General features: G+C 41.9%; 1 protein-coding gene across 7 annotated transcripts in view; it reads right to left on the reverse strand.

The window, feature by feature from the left end:
• SLC39A10 (solute carrier family 39 member 10) overlaps positions 1 to 15,225 on the reverse strand; it is an 81,593-nt gene that overhangs the window by 36,616 nt on the left and 29,752 nt on the right. For 3 of the 7 annotated variants that reach the window (XM_051786619.1, XM_051786618.1, XM_051786617.1), the window contains exon 1: positions 11,890 to 11,908. The exons of 2 other annotated variants lie outside the window; for them this stretch is intronic. The gene's annotated coding sequence lies outside the window, so the exon portion shown is untranslated. Of the gene's footprint in view, positions 1 to 2,800; positions 2,909 to 11,889; positions 11,909 to 11,960; positions 12,071 to 15,225 lie in introns of those variants that run through there. 2 more of the 7 variants (XM_051786621.1, XM_051786620.1) reach the window with 2 other exon arrangements.

The raw sequence follows: 15,225 nt of genomic DNA on the forward strand, positions 1-15,225 counted from the left end.
AACGACATTAAAACTGGACAGCCAAGGTAAACAAGTCCAAACATACTTCCTTTGGGACTATATACACCCAGGCTAGAAGTTCATGTGAACTGGGCACTAGTTAAAAGGTCTCTTCATACTTGAATCAGCCATTGCTTTGCAAAAAATGTATTATGAATAGAAATAGCTAAATTACAGTTGCTTGACTTATTTAGTGAAGACCACAAAGGACATCTATGCCAAGTTGGATATATTAATTTTTTCATGTGCATACATTTATGTTGCTTGTGCAAGTCAAACTACGTGAAAAGTATCTTACCAAGGCGTGCTCCTGAACATTCAAAAGGAATGGTTTATTAACATACAGGGCCCAAGTACCACAGGCACTCAGTATTCTCCTGCTGACTTTTCGCATGTAACTCTAGAAGATGGATATTGTCACATCACACAAATCTTAGTTTGAGACCACTAATTATAAAGTATTTCTAAGCACTGTAGTAGATAATGGTCAGCACCACAATCTGTGCTTCTTTACATAAACTTTCCGGAACATGCCTGAATCACCCTGATGATCCATTTTCATTAGATTATTTCTTGCAATGGGAAAAACAAGTTGTAAGACAAAGCCTGTGAGCATATTTGCACTGCTTTAAACCACAACTTTGCTGTAATTGCACATTTTATGATTGACTGGATACATGTTGCAAACTTAGTACCTGGTTTTTATTTAAGCCAATCTGGAAACCACAAAGACCTACACAAGTATTAACTAAAACAAACCTCATTGTTTCGGAGAATTTTTCTTGTGAAGCCAGAATCTCTTCTCATGTTGCCTATTCCAGACAACTGTGTATGATCCTCTAGGTCCACCCTCCGTGGACACTAAGACACATCCCCATATGGAACTGCCACTATTAATCTCATTAAACATGCATGATTGATTCAGTCTACAGATATACAGACACACATACAGGCCTAATCTCCTTTAGAAATAGAATCCATGGCTGCATACTTTTTTTCTCAAAAGTTTAAGCTGAAAGCAGTTTAAGACAGAAGTGCTGCACGAGAGTATCACCAATTCTATTGTAACCATTATTATAGAACAGAAATTTAGCCAGTAAAGTCTATTGAGGCACTGGTCATGTTCTTGGAAACCACAGAGCTTTTTCACGTTATTTTCTTACATTATCAGACCAGTGTATTAGCCTAAATAGTAACCATTAATAAGTCAAATTCTTGGAGTTGAGTAGCGTTAGTCCACACCAAATACCTATTTCCCCCACGCAGTTAAAGAAGGCATCTTCTAAAGTAAAGAAAATAATTCTGTTAAAATCGAATTTTAGAAACCAAATCTGACACTTGTTTTGTAAAGAAATAGTTTTCTTTTTTTTTAATGTCATTGTATCGGTTACTACTACCCAAAGGGATACAAGAATATACCAGTTGGAACACACCAGGTATTACTTTCGTTAACTAGCTGACAATTGCTTCTGCTTGTCTGAAAACTAACCAGGCCTTCCAGTGTGCGTTTCTCAGGCTTGAGGTTATCACAGGTTCCCTCAGTGTTTCAAGATCCTATCTTAATAAAAAAACCCTCATTACGATTGCTACTTACAGACACACAGTGTTTAGTGTTAGAAACCAGAGTTATTTCTAACTCTGGCAACTCTTCCTCAGAGGCAAGAGTTTAAGAGCTAGCAGGCATGAGCACTTTCTACAGAGGGCCCCAAAAACGACAAAGATAAGTGAAGATTTTGAAGAGTGATTTTTATTCCAAAGTTGCAACGTTAGGTGTATGTTTCCAAAGGATGCAGCGCAAGCAGCTGTAATGGTCGAGAACAGGAAATCAATTATTTTCGCCCATCATTTTAGTGCCCGTTACAGCCAGCGACAAAAGCCTCCTGATCCTACATCTCTTACCCTTAGGGTATGTGCAGGTTACAGCCCGAGTGCTTTTCCCCCAGTTGTTAACGCGAACTCGGAACTCCGAGCCCAGAGAGGTTTACTCGCGTGGCTCGTTCATCATCCACAACCACTATATTGCCCCCAAATATTGCCAAGTACTGCGAGTGTCCTCCGCGGGTCCCGCAGGGCAGCTCCCTCCTCGCACACCCCGCGATTCCCCGCGGCCCCTGAGCCAGGCGGGAAGGGAGGGCCGGCATCTTCCACCCTCCCGGGGCCTCCACGTGGCCGCGCCGGGAGCGCTCGGCGGGGCCGGGACGCTCCCGAGCCGCACTGCCGGCAGGAAGGGAGCGGGCGCGAAGCGGGAGAGCGGGCTCTAAGGAGCTCCGTGCGGCGGGGCCGGGCCTCCCGCGGCGCCCCCCGACCCCTGCCGGCCCCCTTTCTCTCTCCGCCCGAAAAGCGAGGGCAGCCGCAGCGCCGCCGCCGCGACCCGGGCCCCCCAGTTCCGGGCGCGGGGGCGGGGAGGATTTACCTGCCGCATGGTCGCCGCACGAGCAGGAGCGAGAAAGGGGGCGGGGGGGACGCGCCAGGGCCGCGGCGGCGCCTCGTGCTCCGCCGCCTGGGGGAGAGCCCGGGCGCGGCCCCCCTGCCCGCCGCCCCCCTCACCCCGCCGGCCCCCCGCGCCCACCCGGGCCCCGCCGCCACGTGACGAGGCGGCCGCGCCGCCGTGTCGCCCCTCACGCCGCTCCGCATCGCGGGGAAGGTGGTGTCCGCTACTGCCGATCGATCCCCCGTGCTGGCTCCTCGCCCGCGCCCGCGACCCCCCCAGCCCCGGCCGGCCCGGGCCGGCCGCCACCCGCTCCGCGGAGCCGGGCGGCTGTGGGGGAGGGCATGTAAACAAATGGGGTTTTATAGCTACCTCACTCGAGTGCCGTGTGCATCTCCCTCTCCGCTCGGTACCAAACCGCCGCGGCGCCTCCTCCTCCTCCTCCTCCTCCCGCCGCTCCGCCGCCGCTATTCACAGACCCGCGTACGCTCGCCCTGCCCGCGCGGCCCCGCGGCCCGAGGCGGAGCCATTTCCTACCCCTGCTCCGGCGCTACGAAAGTGGCGTAGCGCCCCTGCCCTGCCCGCCCCTCGCTGCGGCGGCGGGCGGCGAACGCCGAGCGATGGCCGCGGGCCGGGACGGCCCCGGGCACAGCCCTGCGGGCCTCGGGGAGCGGGGCTGCCGCCGGGCCCCGCCGGAGGGAGGGCGGGCCGGGCCTCGGGGGGAGCCGGGCCTGCGGGCCGGGCCTGGGCCGCCGCCTCTGCAGCCGCCTGGGGAGAGGGTCCGTCAGCAAGAACGGGGCATTCCGTAGCGAGGTACCTTCCGAGGGCGAGAATCGCATCACCCCCCGTTTATTTAACTCCAGAAAATCCTGCCCGGCTTTCTCATGAAATGAAAACCTGATAAGGCGATAAACGTGTCCACGTTCCGAGGTGGAGCCCCTCGTCACGACACACTTCATTCCTATAGAACAGCTACAGAGCTAAAAAAAAACAACCCCCCCAAACACCCCTCTCCCCCCCAGCCTTATACAAATCAACGCCCCTCACTAGATCCAACACCTCACTAGATCAGGGGACATTTTGGCTTATAACGTAAGACCTACAATATAGTGGGAGTCTTTCACAACAAATCATATTTTAAAATAGAGCAGCGTGTTTTGCAATGGTTATTTATAAGAAGCATGTCAAGGCTGAGGCACGGTTCTAGGAACGTTTCAAGTAAGTTTTAAGCTGCTTCATTTTTCTCTCTTGAGAAATTTGCATACGATTTTTGCCACATTTTCTTCCAAAAATAACTAGTGTTTCCATAATGGGCTTCAATCTAGAGGCAAACCAACCTCTCCCTTATTTGTTAAGAAGGCACACGTTTTTTCTCTTATATTCTTGAATTGAACTAACCTAATTATTTCCAAAACTGTTCCCTTGTTAAACCGGATGATTCACACCAGTACTACCTTAAGTCAGGCCTGGCAGATCTAGAATCCAGTCCTATCCAATCATATCCTAGTCCTGTCTTAAATCCAAGCCATACCCTGTGGTTGTCCATTTCTAATTTCAAATCTCCGACGACTTTTTCTCTCTTTAGTATTTATTTTGAGGGACAAAAACACTTCTATTCCTTCCTTCATTTTTTTCCATATGTCCTATTGAATCCATGACTAGAATTCAAACACTACTAGTCCAAAGTCAGTAGCTTATATCAAGTTTTAGGGACTAATAAAGTGATTATGATTACCAAACTGTTGCACTAGATCATTTGTATGTTGATTTGAATGATTTCTTCCTCCAAGCAGGTCCTTTATCTCTTAGAATGTCTCTTGGTACAGCAAATAAAATACAGATCTGATTCTGACATTGGTCATTAGACATCAACACAATATCCACTGTTGATCAGTAGACATGACTGATTTGTATTGCCGTTCAGTCTAGAAATAAATCCATTGACTGCAAAATAGAATTAAAATACAAAGTTTTGTATCTTCCCCCTTCTGAGTATATTGAGTGAATTGTACTCAGTAATAAAATAGAGCATATGGGGTTTGTTAGCTTTTCTGTGTAAAATTCCAATAACGTAAAACCACATTAAAAGAAAAAGAAATTAAGAACTCTAGTAAAAGCACTGCAATGGATGAATAGAAATTACTATGTTTAATACAGAAAGGTCACTTAAAATTTAAGGTTTGCTTGATTTTGTACTCGTTTTACTGTGTTTAGAAAACTTGGTGGGTAAGGAAGCTGCTCTGAAGGCAGCTTTGCCTTGTGGATGTGCTGATGCTACACAGATACTTTCCAGAGACTGACCCAACCAAAGTGTACCAATAAACAAATCTGTGTTAGTGGGTTCCAGCTGTTACACACTCTAACTTGTATCTGTTAATTTTTAAGCTAGAAGGGACCATTAAGAGGCCTTCCAGCACTCTGATACTGGTCATTAGACATCTGAGTATCCTTCCCTGCTAACAAATGAAAGTCTAATTTGTAGTTTGAGTTAGGTTATAACCTTCCCAGTTAGTCAGCTCATGGCTTTCTGCTGATACACTGAAAAACCTGTTTGTATCTAGAATATTTTCCCAGTAGTTGTACATTGTATCTTTCATTTATGTTTCTTCTCAGTAGTTTTAACCAGACGTTTTGGTACAAGAGCTGCCTGCACGTCAATATTTGAAGAAAAGAAGGTATGATTTTCTATAACACAGGTTCAAAAACCCAACCAAAAACTATTAGATCAGGCATTATTATGAAAAGCATGCAGCTGAGAAGTGTGCTTCCCTGTAAAGCCCGTGGAACAACTTTCTGTGCTGCAGGGAAGCCAGCACTGCAAGAGTGCTGAGAGCTTGAGAGTATACAAATGTATGCAACGAATCCAGACTGCCTTTTCAAGCTTCAAAAAGAATGATATATCACCATACTTTTAGAACAGAACTGTCTTTTTTTCCCCTCTCCTCTCACAGCTCACTTCCTTGCTGAGTAACACTGCACGGTGCATGCTCGTACGTTGGGCTGCAGGAAGGGAATTATTTTATATGTATATGTAATACAGAAGGACTTTGGATATAATGCTGCAAAAGCAGATTGTATCTTCTAGCAGGGCTTGTCTCACAATGGGGTCCTGTCTAGCAGCACACCTCCAGCTCCAGTACAATGCTCTGACCTCTTTCCAGTGCCCTGAGGTCCTGATGCGTTTGGACAGCAGGCCCAGCTGAAGTCAGGTGGCTGTGTCAGCACAGCAGATGAGAAAGTAAGAGACAGGGTATGGTGCCAAGATTTAGCTGTGAGATGCAGGCTTAAAGAGGGTGAGATTAGAGAGAATTTGTGAGATCTCCCACACTAATTTCCTGTCCTCCCTTATAACAATCCAACTGCATGTGAGGGACAAAAGGTTAACATATATATGTATACAGAAAAGTACTTTGTTTAGACAAACTATTAACCCCCCATTAAAAAAAAAAAAACAGCCAACAAAAAACCACCAACCAACCAACCAGAACCCAAAGCTATAGAATTAGTAATTCTGCACACAGGTTTAGTTCTTATATCCTGATACTGCCACTGACTGTAAACAGAAGTGAAAGTCTTGGAGGTCAGGAACAATAATACTGAAAAATATTTTAATTGGGAGAAATTAATTTAGAAAGCTAGTGGTTGAAGTTGTACACAAACCTTCTGTTATTTAAGTAGGAGAAAAATGTCACTACTTGTTGACAAAATAAAGTTTTTACCCCTCTGCCAAATTCAGCTTTTTTGGTTGAAGAACCCAACTTAATTTTCTTACTTTTGAAATATTGATATCTTATGAAAAAGCCAAGATAATGGCTTGAAACATTAACTTCCTTCTTTATTTTAAACCATCTGTCCAAGATTTAATCAGAATTTAAGGCAGTGTGAACGCCAACGTAGCTGGGTTTGTGGCACATGTTACATTGTATATTTTCTTTCCTGTTCTTTAAAACATTTTTTCTAGCTTCTGTACCTGCCTTTCAGGAATTCTGAGAGCCTGAAACAAAGTCAGAAACGCCATTTCTTGTGTACCAATGACCAACAAGTATTAATCAGTTTGCTAAAGAGTTAACCTTGGCAGAATTAACCTTGGCAGAATTAACCTTGAGGACAGCTAACAGGACATAGCTAGTGTCAATGCAGACTTGCCAAACCAGAAGGATTTTACGAAATTCCTTAGGAGTGAAAGAGCTTTACTGCAGAAAGCTTTGCTCAGAAGTGCACTAACAAGAGCTGCTGAAGTGAAATATCAGGGAATCACATAGAAGGCATTTCTTTCCTTAATACATAATTTCCTAATCTGTATCTCAAATATAACCTGTTTAACTGAAGTTATCTCTTCTGCTCTGAATTTACTGATGTACTTACACTGTAACCATCTGTATGGTCAGTTGTGTTTTACAGATTTGCTCGTTTTCACTGTCTGGCACTGAAATGTGCTCATTCCCAGGCTGTATAAGAGGGCTGAGATTGGGTGCTGAAGCAGCAGAGACTTTGCTTATGGCAAGGACATAAGTGAAGGTGTTTAAGCATCAGAGTGCACTTAAACAAGCAGGTAGTGATTCTGTGATTAAAGCTTGTGCTTAGAAATGGGCAATGATGTTCTCTGGGGGATTTCACTGCCTCAGGACTGCTTGGATTTTTTGCAATGAATTTAATGCCCAAGTTTATATAACTCCAAGGCTGTGTATAAATATGGTACCTTTAGTAGAGACTATATATGATTTTTTCCTGCCAAACTGGGTGCTCTCGTTTAAGCCTTTGCTTGGCAGATTTCTTTATTTAGCTCTAATTGGTTTCAACTGTGCGAATTCCAATGATAATTCAAAGTAGATCTGGTCAGTTTTGCATGAACTAGTAAGTACAATTTGAAAGTTACTTTACTCATAAGATGGGACAAAAAGGGAAATAAATCCATCTAACTTTTTTTTTAAAAAAAACTATTGTTATCCTTCTCATTACAACAACATGTAGATACCCCTCTGTTTGGATAGTATATAAATATGTATGAGCATATGTGTAGGTTTTGAAGCAAAAATGTCAATGTCAATGATATTGTCTGCATACTTTTAACTATGGTACTTGTGTAAATGCAGGAAGTTACTTTAGACAGAAACCCATGATTTTTTTTTTTAACCTGACAAAACAAGATATAGGTTTTAAAGATCTTTGTTTCAGAAGTTTTTGAGTTGGCCTCTTTGAAGGGAAGGGCTAGGCTTTTTGTTTTGTTTTTAAACATGGGCTGATATTTTTGGTGAAAAAATATAAAACCTTTGTCATTGGCTCAAGACTTAAAGTTACATAAACATCAAAGGACATAAACAAGAGGGCATGATGCTGCAGCAGCAACTGAAATCTTTGGTAAACACAGAGGTGTTCCTGCAATATGGAAAAGAAGCCAATATGACTCATAGACCTTTGGTTGATTTTGCAAAGCTGGCAAACGCTAGTATAGCTTATCCACAGGAAAACTCTTGCTGGCAAACTTTGCTTTGTTAAATGAATATCCCTTTGATTTATTGTTATTTGTTTTAAACATAACTTTCTAGTCCTACTCTCTAAAGCAGTCACAAACCCTTTCATTGGATCTGAGACAGACAGGATTTGCTGGTCATAGGACTGGGATAAAATTCTAAGTGGAAGATATTAGAAAGCAAGGACAGTGTGCCACAGCCTTCTTCCTCTCTTGCAAGCTCGGGTTCGTTTATTTTTCTCCCTTCCTTCCTGCCTGTTGAAGTCACCTGTTTGCATCTTTTCTGTACACACTGGTTGTAGAGAGATATCACCTTCATACTAAAGGATGTAATGGGAGGTAAAGGCCAGTCAGCTACTTGCTTCAGCACATGACTGGGCTGAGATTGCTGACCACAAAGAGCTTATGGTCATAGCCACACCAGAGCTCTGTATCAATAAATATGGATATTATCTGCTGGAGCCAGGCAGGGTTCAAAACATCAAACAAAGCTGTGCTAGCTGGCTGGGTGGGGTAGAAATTCCTCTAAAGGCTTTCAGTTATAAAAGTAAACTGGATTGATTCCAAAACTGACCCACCTGACCAAAGAAGAAATATTGACTTTAGTGTAATCTCTTAACATGCTGAGGAATTTGTTTTACACCCTCTTCTCAAACAGAATGGAAAAATTTAATGAGACTTGTCCCTGACATTATTTGAAAGAATCAATGAGCAGCTCAAAATAAGAAAACAAAGGTCACTATCTTTTTTGTTTGTCAGTCCCTGTCAATTTTTAACCACTAGGTTGGTGAATTGGCATTTTTTATATATGACCTAAACTTAGCTGAGTAATAGAAGGATAGCTCTTCTAAAGCTGGATTTTAGCAGGCAGCTGGAATGAATTTCCCCATTTTGCCTCTGTTACACACAGAAGTGGATATGACAAATTTTTAAACTCCTGCAATTCCTCTGTTATCAGCAGGAAGAATCAGGAAGCCAAAACATCCTTAAGCTACTGGCTATCTTGGGAGGGATTACTCATCTATGAAATTTCAGCAGTGAAAGGGAAGCTAACATGAGCTTGAATGAATGGACAAGGATGTTGTACAGCCTCATCCCTTCTTCATCAAAGGTCCAAAACCTCAAAGAGATTCCCAGAGAAGACATGTGACAAGAACATGCACTGGCAGGGAAGACAAAGGTATTGTTTGCAGAAATAAAGCAAATTCGGAAATGGGTGTTTTGTTTGCTTTTCTGAAAATCAGCTGTACAAGTAGCAAAGTCTAAAATCAACAGACAGGCTCTCAAAATCAAAATTGTCAATGACTGGCCCACAGTTTGGGAAAGCTGTGTTTATCCATCCATGCCTGATAATTCATAAATGGGAATTGGAGGGAGTAGTAGGATATTGGCAGACACCATTAAAAGTACATGACCTCAGCTTTAAAATGCTGACATGCACTGAAGTTGGGTAATTTCTTCCCATAATTTACATGGTTTTAATTTTTACACCTGTATTTAGTGATTTGTACAGAAAATAAATAAGGACACACCAGCAATGTGAATGATGCTAGGAAACACCCCGATTTCCAAATCTTTAACTACACTTATTTACAGTACTACAAGGTACTGCAGTTTATTTTCCATGTTGCTGCCCCAAAATGCTTTGCACAGTTGGATGGTAATTAAGTTTTAATGACACAAGTAGGAATGCGAATTTAAATAGAAAGAGCTATGAAGAAGAGAGTAAACTTTAACTGATATACAAAAAAGATGAATCACAGGGACACCTAAATGGGGTCTAAATGACAAGAAATGTAAAAATCAGGGGTGAATATCAGTGAAATTACATGGAGAGATAGGCCACGTGGATGTTACACAGCGAGAAACTGGGAAGGGAGCAGACAAATGGGGAGGCCTGTTTCATGGCTGTTTTTCATCTGCATGACTTAGTAACCTCATTTGATACCTCTTGCTGTGAAACAGTGATAACTCCTCTGAGAGCAACCTATAGCAGCAGAAAAATAGACTAATACAGTGATGAATAAATCCCATTATGGTTAGAAAAGGAAGAGAAATTTCGAAGCATTTTCTCAAGCATGGAATGAAAGACACTGCTTGTGACAGAGGGGATGTGGTCACATGTCTTTGCTGACAGATCAGGTGATGTTATTTGTGACGTATTAGAGCACTGAGAAGGCTCTGAGGGAACTCAAGGGTAGTAATGCCAATAAACAAGCAGGTAGAAAATAAAGCCTTTTCTGCTATGGTTGGGTTGGACTAACTTTGCTGAAATGTTGTACTGACATCCAGTCTGTCCATCCATGGATATGTCATCCAAGAAAATTGACTGATAAACTCAGGGAAAGAAAACCAATCTGAGACAAACTTAATGCCAGTTTTGTCAACACTGAAATTGAAAAGAAAAAAAAAAAAAAGTTAAATTTGAAAATGTTTGATTTCACTCATGGTGTTTATGTCTTTCCACTCCTTTCAGATAACCTTCCCTTCTTGTATCTCTTATCTCTCTAAAGACAACTAAAAATTCATTCCCATATACACAAAGGGTAAACTCAGATGAGCTTCTGTGGTAGTGCTAATGAAATTATTGTGGACTTCTCCCAGAAAAACATGTGAGTTTGAGATCATACCTTTTCTTGGTAAAGCAAAGCACCCCAAGAATATTTAAAATAAACTGTTGAACAGTAAATGCTGTTCATTCTTTATAACAGGTTTGCATTATTGAATGTATACCAAAATGCACCACAGGCATGCAGTGATCTAATTCAAGGCTGAAAATTAATTGAAAAAACCCAAATACTACTGCCTTATGGACAGATGGAGGCAAAATTAAAGGTCTTGGGAGTGAACTGATATTTATATTTTCATTTAATCATGGTGCCATCTCTCAACAAATATGTCTGCTCACGTAACTGCTTCCAACATGTAGCTTACTCTAAACATGTGGAGAGTTTTTCTCTCATGCTGAGGTTTCTTAGTTATTTCTCAGAAGAAAAAAAAAGGTGCTTCACCCTGTACACATATGAAAGTGAGTGGGTAGTTATTCTCACTGAAAGCAGTCTCCCAGTAGCATTTGGCTGTCAGACCACTTAAGTAGTTACCTAAACCCAGTACCTTAAAATAGTTCATAAAATCATAGCCTCACTTTGAACAGTATATACTTCAGAGAATAACCTTCTCTGTTTTTTGCAGGTAGTTTAGTAGAAGTCAATGTAGCTGGGTAGACATTAATTTCATTTACATTTTCAGAATTACTTTTCTATTAATTATTAAATATATGAGAGAAATCCATTGGATTAATTGCAAGTGCAATCTGAAGTTTGAAAGCCTATAATTGTCAAATTTCCAGTTTACTAAAATTCCGAGAATAAGTCTCTGAAGCACAACATAATGTCCTTTGGTAAATCAATATACAAAATGAAAAGAAGGAAATAGTACAAAGAAGCTTCAAGACATTGCTTCTTACAGATAAACAGAAGCTAAAACTAAAGTCAATACTTACTAATGATTTGCAAGGAAGCTTGAAATAAGAATATTTTAGGTAAGCCAGTTACTTTAAAAGAGACTGCTTGGGGCTCTCCAGCTCACGTATACCTGGGTTGGACTGGCTCATTGCCAAATTCCCACGTGAAGCAGAGGCCAGATTCTCAGAAATTCTCAATCCCAAACCAGCTCATAGAGTTTTACTTAAGTTATCTCAAATGACCAGGAAGTACTTAGTTTGGACAGCATGATTCTGGGATAATATTATTTATATTACAGGATGTGTCAAATTCATAACATAAGAATGACAAGAATTCATTGCTGTTACTCCAAGGGGGCTTTGCTTCTAAGGTAATCTACTCTTCTTACCCTGAAAGAAGTATACAAATTTTAGCCCCATTATCTCAGAAGATATCAAGATTATCACAGTTATCACTAATTAGACAAAAGTAGTTATGCAGCTTCTAAAACCAGTGAATCAGAAAATGAACTGCCAGCCCTAATGCACCTGAAAGTGCTGCAGGCACCCACTTCTTGAGAGCAGCATGCACACATTATAGATCAGATCAGGCCACTTACAGGATGGTGAGTGCCAACTTCATCATTCACGACAGCAGTGACTGATTCTTGTCATTTCTCTCTTTCTCCTCTTCCTCATTTACAAAAGGGAGAGACTGCATGGCCTTTAGTCACTTCCCTAAACAGGAAGACTTGCTATCTATGCAGTTTCTTTTTTAAACCACTGTATTTTTAGGGAACTGTTTGAACGGGGTTTTTTTATTTATTATTGTATTGAAATTGAACCTTGAGCTGGTAAAAACAATATTATGGTAGTGCTCTAGTTCTAAAACCAGAGCCGCTGTTTTCACAGGAGGACACTTCAAATTGCTGCACAGAACTTTTGACTGTTGAGCACTGAGAGGTAGGCAGCGTACAAGCCCCAGTTACAGTGAACAGCCAAGCAGCAGTAGACAATTTTTCAGAGGTTACTGCTGATGGTTTTAATTGTAATCCAAAACATAACCCAGAGGAAAGCGATTTTTACAGGGTAGAGTGAGGTGGATCAATATTACTGCAACTCTTTCCATTTTTTTTTAATGCCACTTTTGTTGTACTGCAAAACAGCACAGAAACTGCATTCATTTGAAAAGTCAATGGTCTCCTGACAGCAAAAGACAGAGTTAGTTTTCATTCTTATATAACCCGATCAGCAACTGTACAGAAACCTGAGTGAGGAGGAAATAACAAGACATCAAGAATTTGAGGCAGACGGAATTTACGCCGAACATCTCTGCCTGTTCATTGCACCCATAGCAGTTCTGTCTTCCTTACATATCCCACAGCTCTCTGTCTTGTTACGGCTCATATTCAGCTCTTTGGCTCTTTTCAGAGCTGATTCAGTCTTCATAAGGCAATAGTTTATATTTTCACGAATCTGCAAAAGCAACCCACCTTCTTTTTCCAAACATGAGTTAAATTTACGGTGTCACCGGGGCAGAGGCCCCAGAGAGACAAGTGTTCTGGTTTCCAGGTGTAGAAAACCAGGCCAGCAATTCTGTTTCTTCTGGGGACAGCATTTCCATGTGCTTTTCTGACAGCGCTCAACAGAGCATAATCTACAGGCCAGTCAGTCTTGCCTTGGTGCCTGGCAAGATCATGGAGCAGATTCTCCTGAAAACTATGCTAAAGCATATGGAAAGGAGGTGAGTGATGACAGTCAACATGGCTTCACTAAGGGCAAATCACGCCTAAAAAATCTGGCGGTCTTCTACAATGAGATTACAGTGCTGGTGGATAAGGAAAGAGCAACAGACATTACCTGCCTGGAGATGTGCAAAGCATTTGACACTGTCCCTCGTGACATCCTTGTCTCTAAACTGGAGAGACATGGATTTGATGCATGGATCACTTGGTGGATAATGAATAGGTAGATGGTTTCACTCAGAGTCAACAGCTCCGTGTTCAAGTGGAGCCCAGTGACTGATGGTGTTCCTCAGGGGTGGGTATTGGGATGGGCACTGTTTAACATCCTGACGACAGGCACAGTGGGATCGGGTGCACTCCCAGCAAATTTGCTGACAACACCGAGCTCTGTGGTGCAAGTGACACGTTGGAGGGATGGAATCCAGAGGGACCTGGATGGGCTTGAGAGGTGGGTCCATGTGAAGTTCATGAGGTTCAACAGGGCCAAGTGCAAAGCTGGTTGAAGGTTTTTTTGAAGGACAGGAAACACAGTACTTAAACTAGTACTTAAACTGACAGTCCCTCTGTGGCAGCACTTCCCAAGGTGGGATTGTAGCAGAATGACGAGTACAGAGAAATGAATAAGAAAAATCTGGTGCTGATAAGGGCTCAAATGTAAAACTTATGCTGACTATTCTCTTCACTGCCCCGTCACTCTTCTCACTGCAGGCCCTCGAAGTCTCCAGCCACTGACTACCATTACATAGTGTCTCTCTCAGCCAGCCATGCCCTGGTGATACAGAGGCTATATGATACATATGCATTCTGTTCCTGAGGAATAATTTTCCTAGCATTAGGTTTTAAACCAGTTATCCTTCAATACTAGGTAGGAGGGGATAGCTTGAGAGCACTTTCCTATTTGACATTTGCATAGTGAATTTACACTGAAGCTGTCTTTCACACAGCAACACTGAGGTCAATGCCCTAATGAAAACAGCTTCTCCTCAATGGACTTTGTTTGCTTTAGCCTGACCTTATTTTCAGGGGATTAAAATTTAGCAATAATATTTTTATGGTCCTGAACTCTCTTCTGTTTTTGGAAAAAAAGCACATTGTTAAAATGAGTTCAGGAAGGAGGCAGAAAATGTTTTCCTTTAGTTTCACTTTGTCGTGTTCTAGGAGGAGCAAAACCAGACACCAGAAATCTCCCATAAAAAAAAAAAGAAAAAAAAAAGGTGACAGCTAGAGCTTTTTTAGAGAACTTATTTCAACACTGATCCTTATAAAAATATATATAAAGTGATGTACAGTATTTTGAAATATCTATAGCTAAACTACTTCATTGAGATGTTTAAAGCTAAGTTTTAATACAATTTAGTCTTAAGTACAGCAAAGCATTCACAAACCACAAGGAAAGAATTGTTACTGAAATGTGATGGACACAATTTTCATTTTTACCTATACACAAAACCTATACATTATCTTTGGCAGAAGGACGCTCACCCTCTGACAAATCTGTAAGCCATTGGAAAAATTGACACTGGTGTTCAGTAGGGAACAGGGAGTCCTGTGGAGACAATGGGATGTAAGACTTTCCTCCCTCCGCCCCCCATTGTGCTTGTGGCTGGTAGAGTTCCAAGAGAAGATGGAAAAAAGTTTTCTAAAGGTTTCTATTACCCTGAAACAGTAATTTCCAGTAGTCACCTTGTGAACCTAAAAGAAGTCCACTTGGTTTGATTTCTTTCCTGAAAATGATGATAAAACAAGTTTATAAAGGAACACAGTACTTACCCTTTATCAGGCTCTAGTTCAAGAGTTTAAAGCATTTTCCTGGCTTTACACAGGCAAGTATTTACCTCACTCAGTTGCTTAGTAGCTCCTTTCAAATCAATAGGAATGTAAATGTGCTACCAGTGAGGCACATGCTTTAGGGCCTTGCTGAATCATGTCCTTTGCATGTCAAAGTCATTACTGAAAAATGCGGTTGTGACCATACACCAAATTAGGACAAGAACATTTGTTATGGAAGGTAGAACATGGCATGACATCAATCTGGTATGTGTGTGTGTGAATGGTGGGATAGGGGGTGGGGGAGGATAATAAATGTTTTCAGCTCTGAGACTACCAAGGATTTAGATCTTTTCCAGATTCTGACTTTTCT

This window comes from Manacus candei, unplaced genomic scaffold, assembly GCF_025592945.1.
Source record: "Manacus candei isolate 608988 ecotype Guabito, Panama unplaced genomic scaffold, ASM2559294v1 h1tg000023l, whole genome shotgun sequence".
Taxonomy (NCBI): domain Eukaryota; kingdom Metazoa; phylum Chordata; class Aves; order Passeriformes; family Pipridae; genus Manacus; species Manacus candei.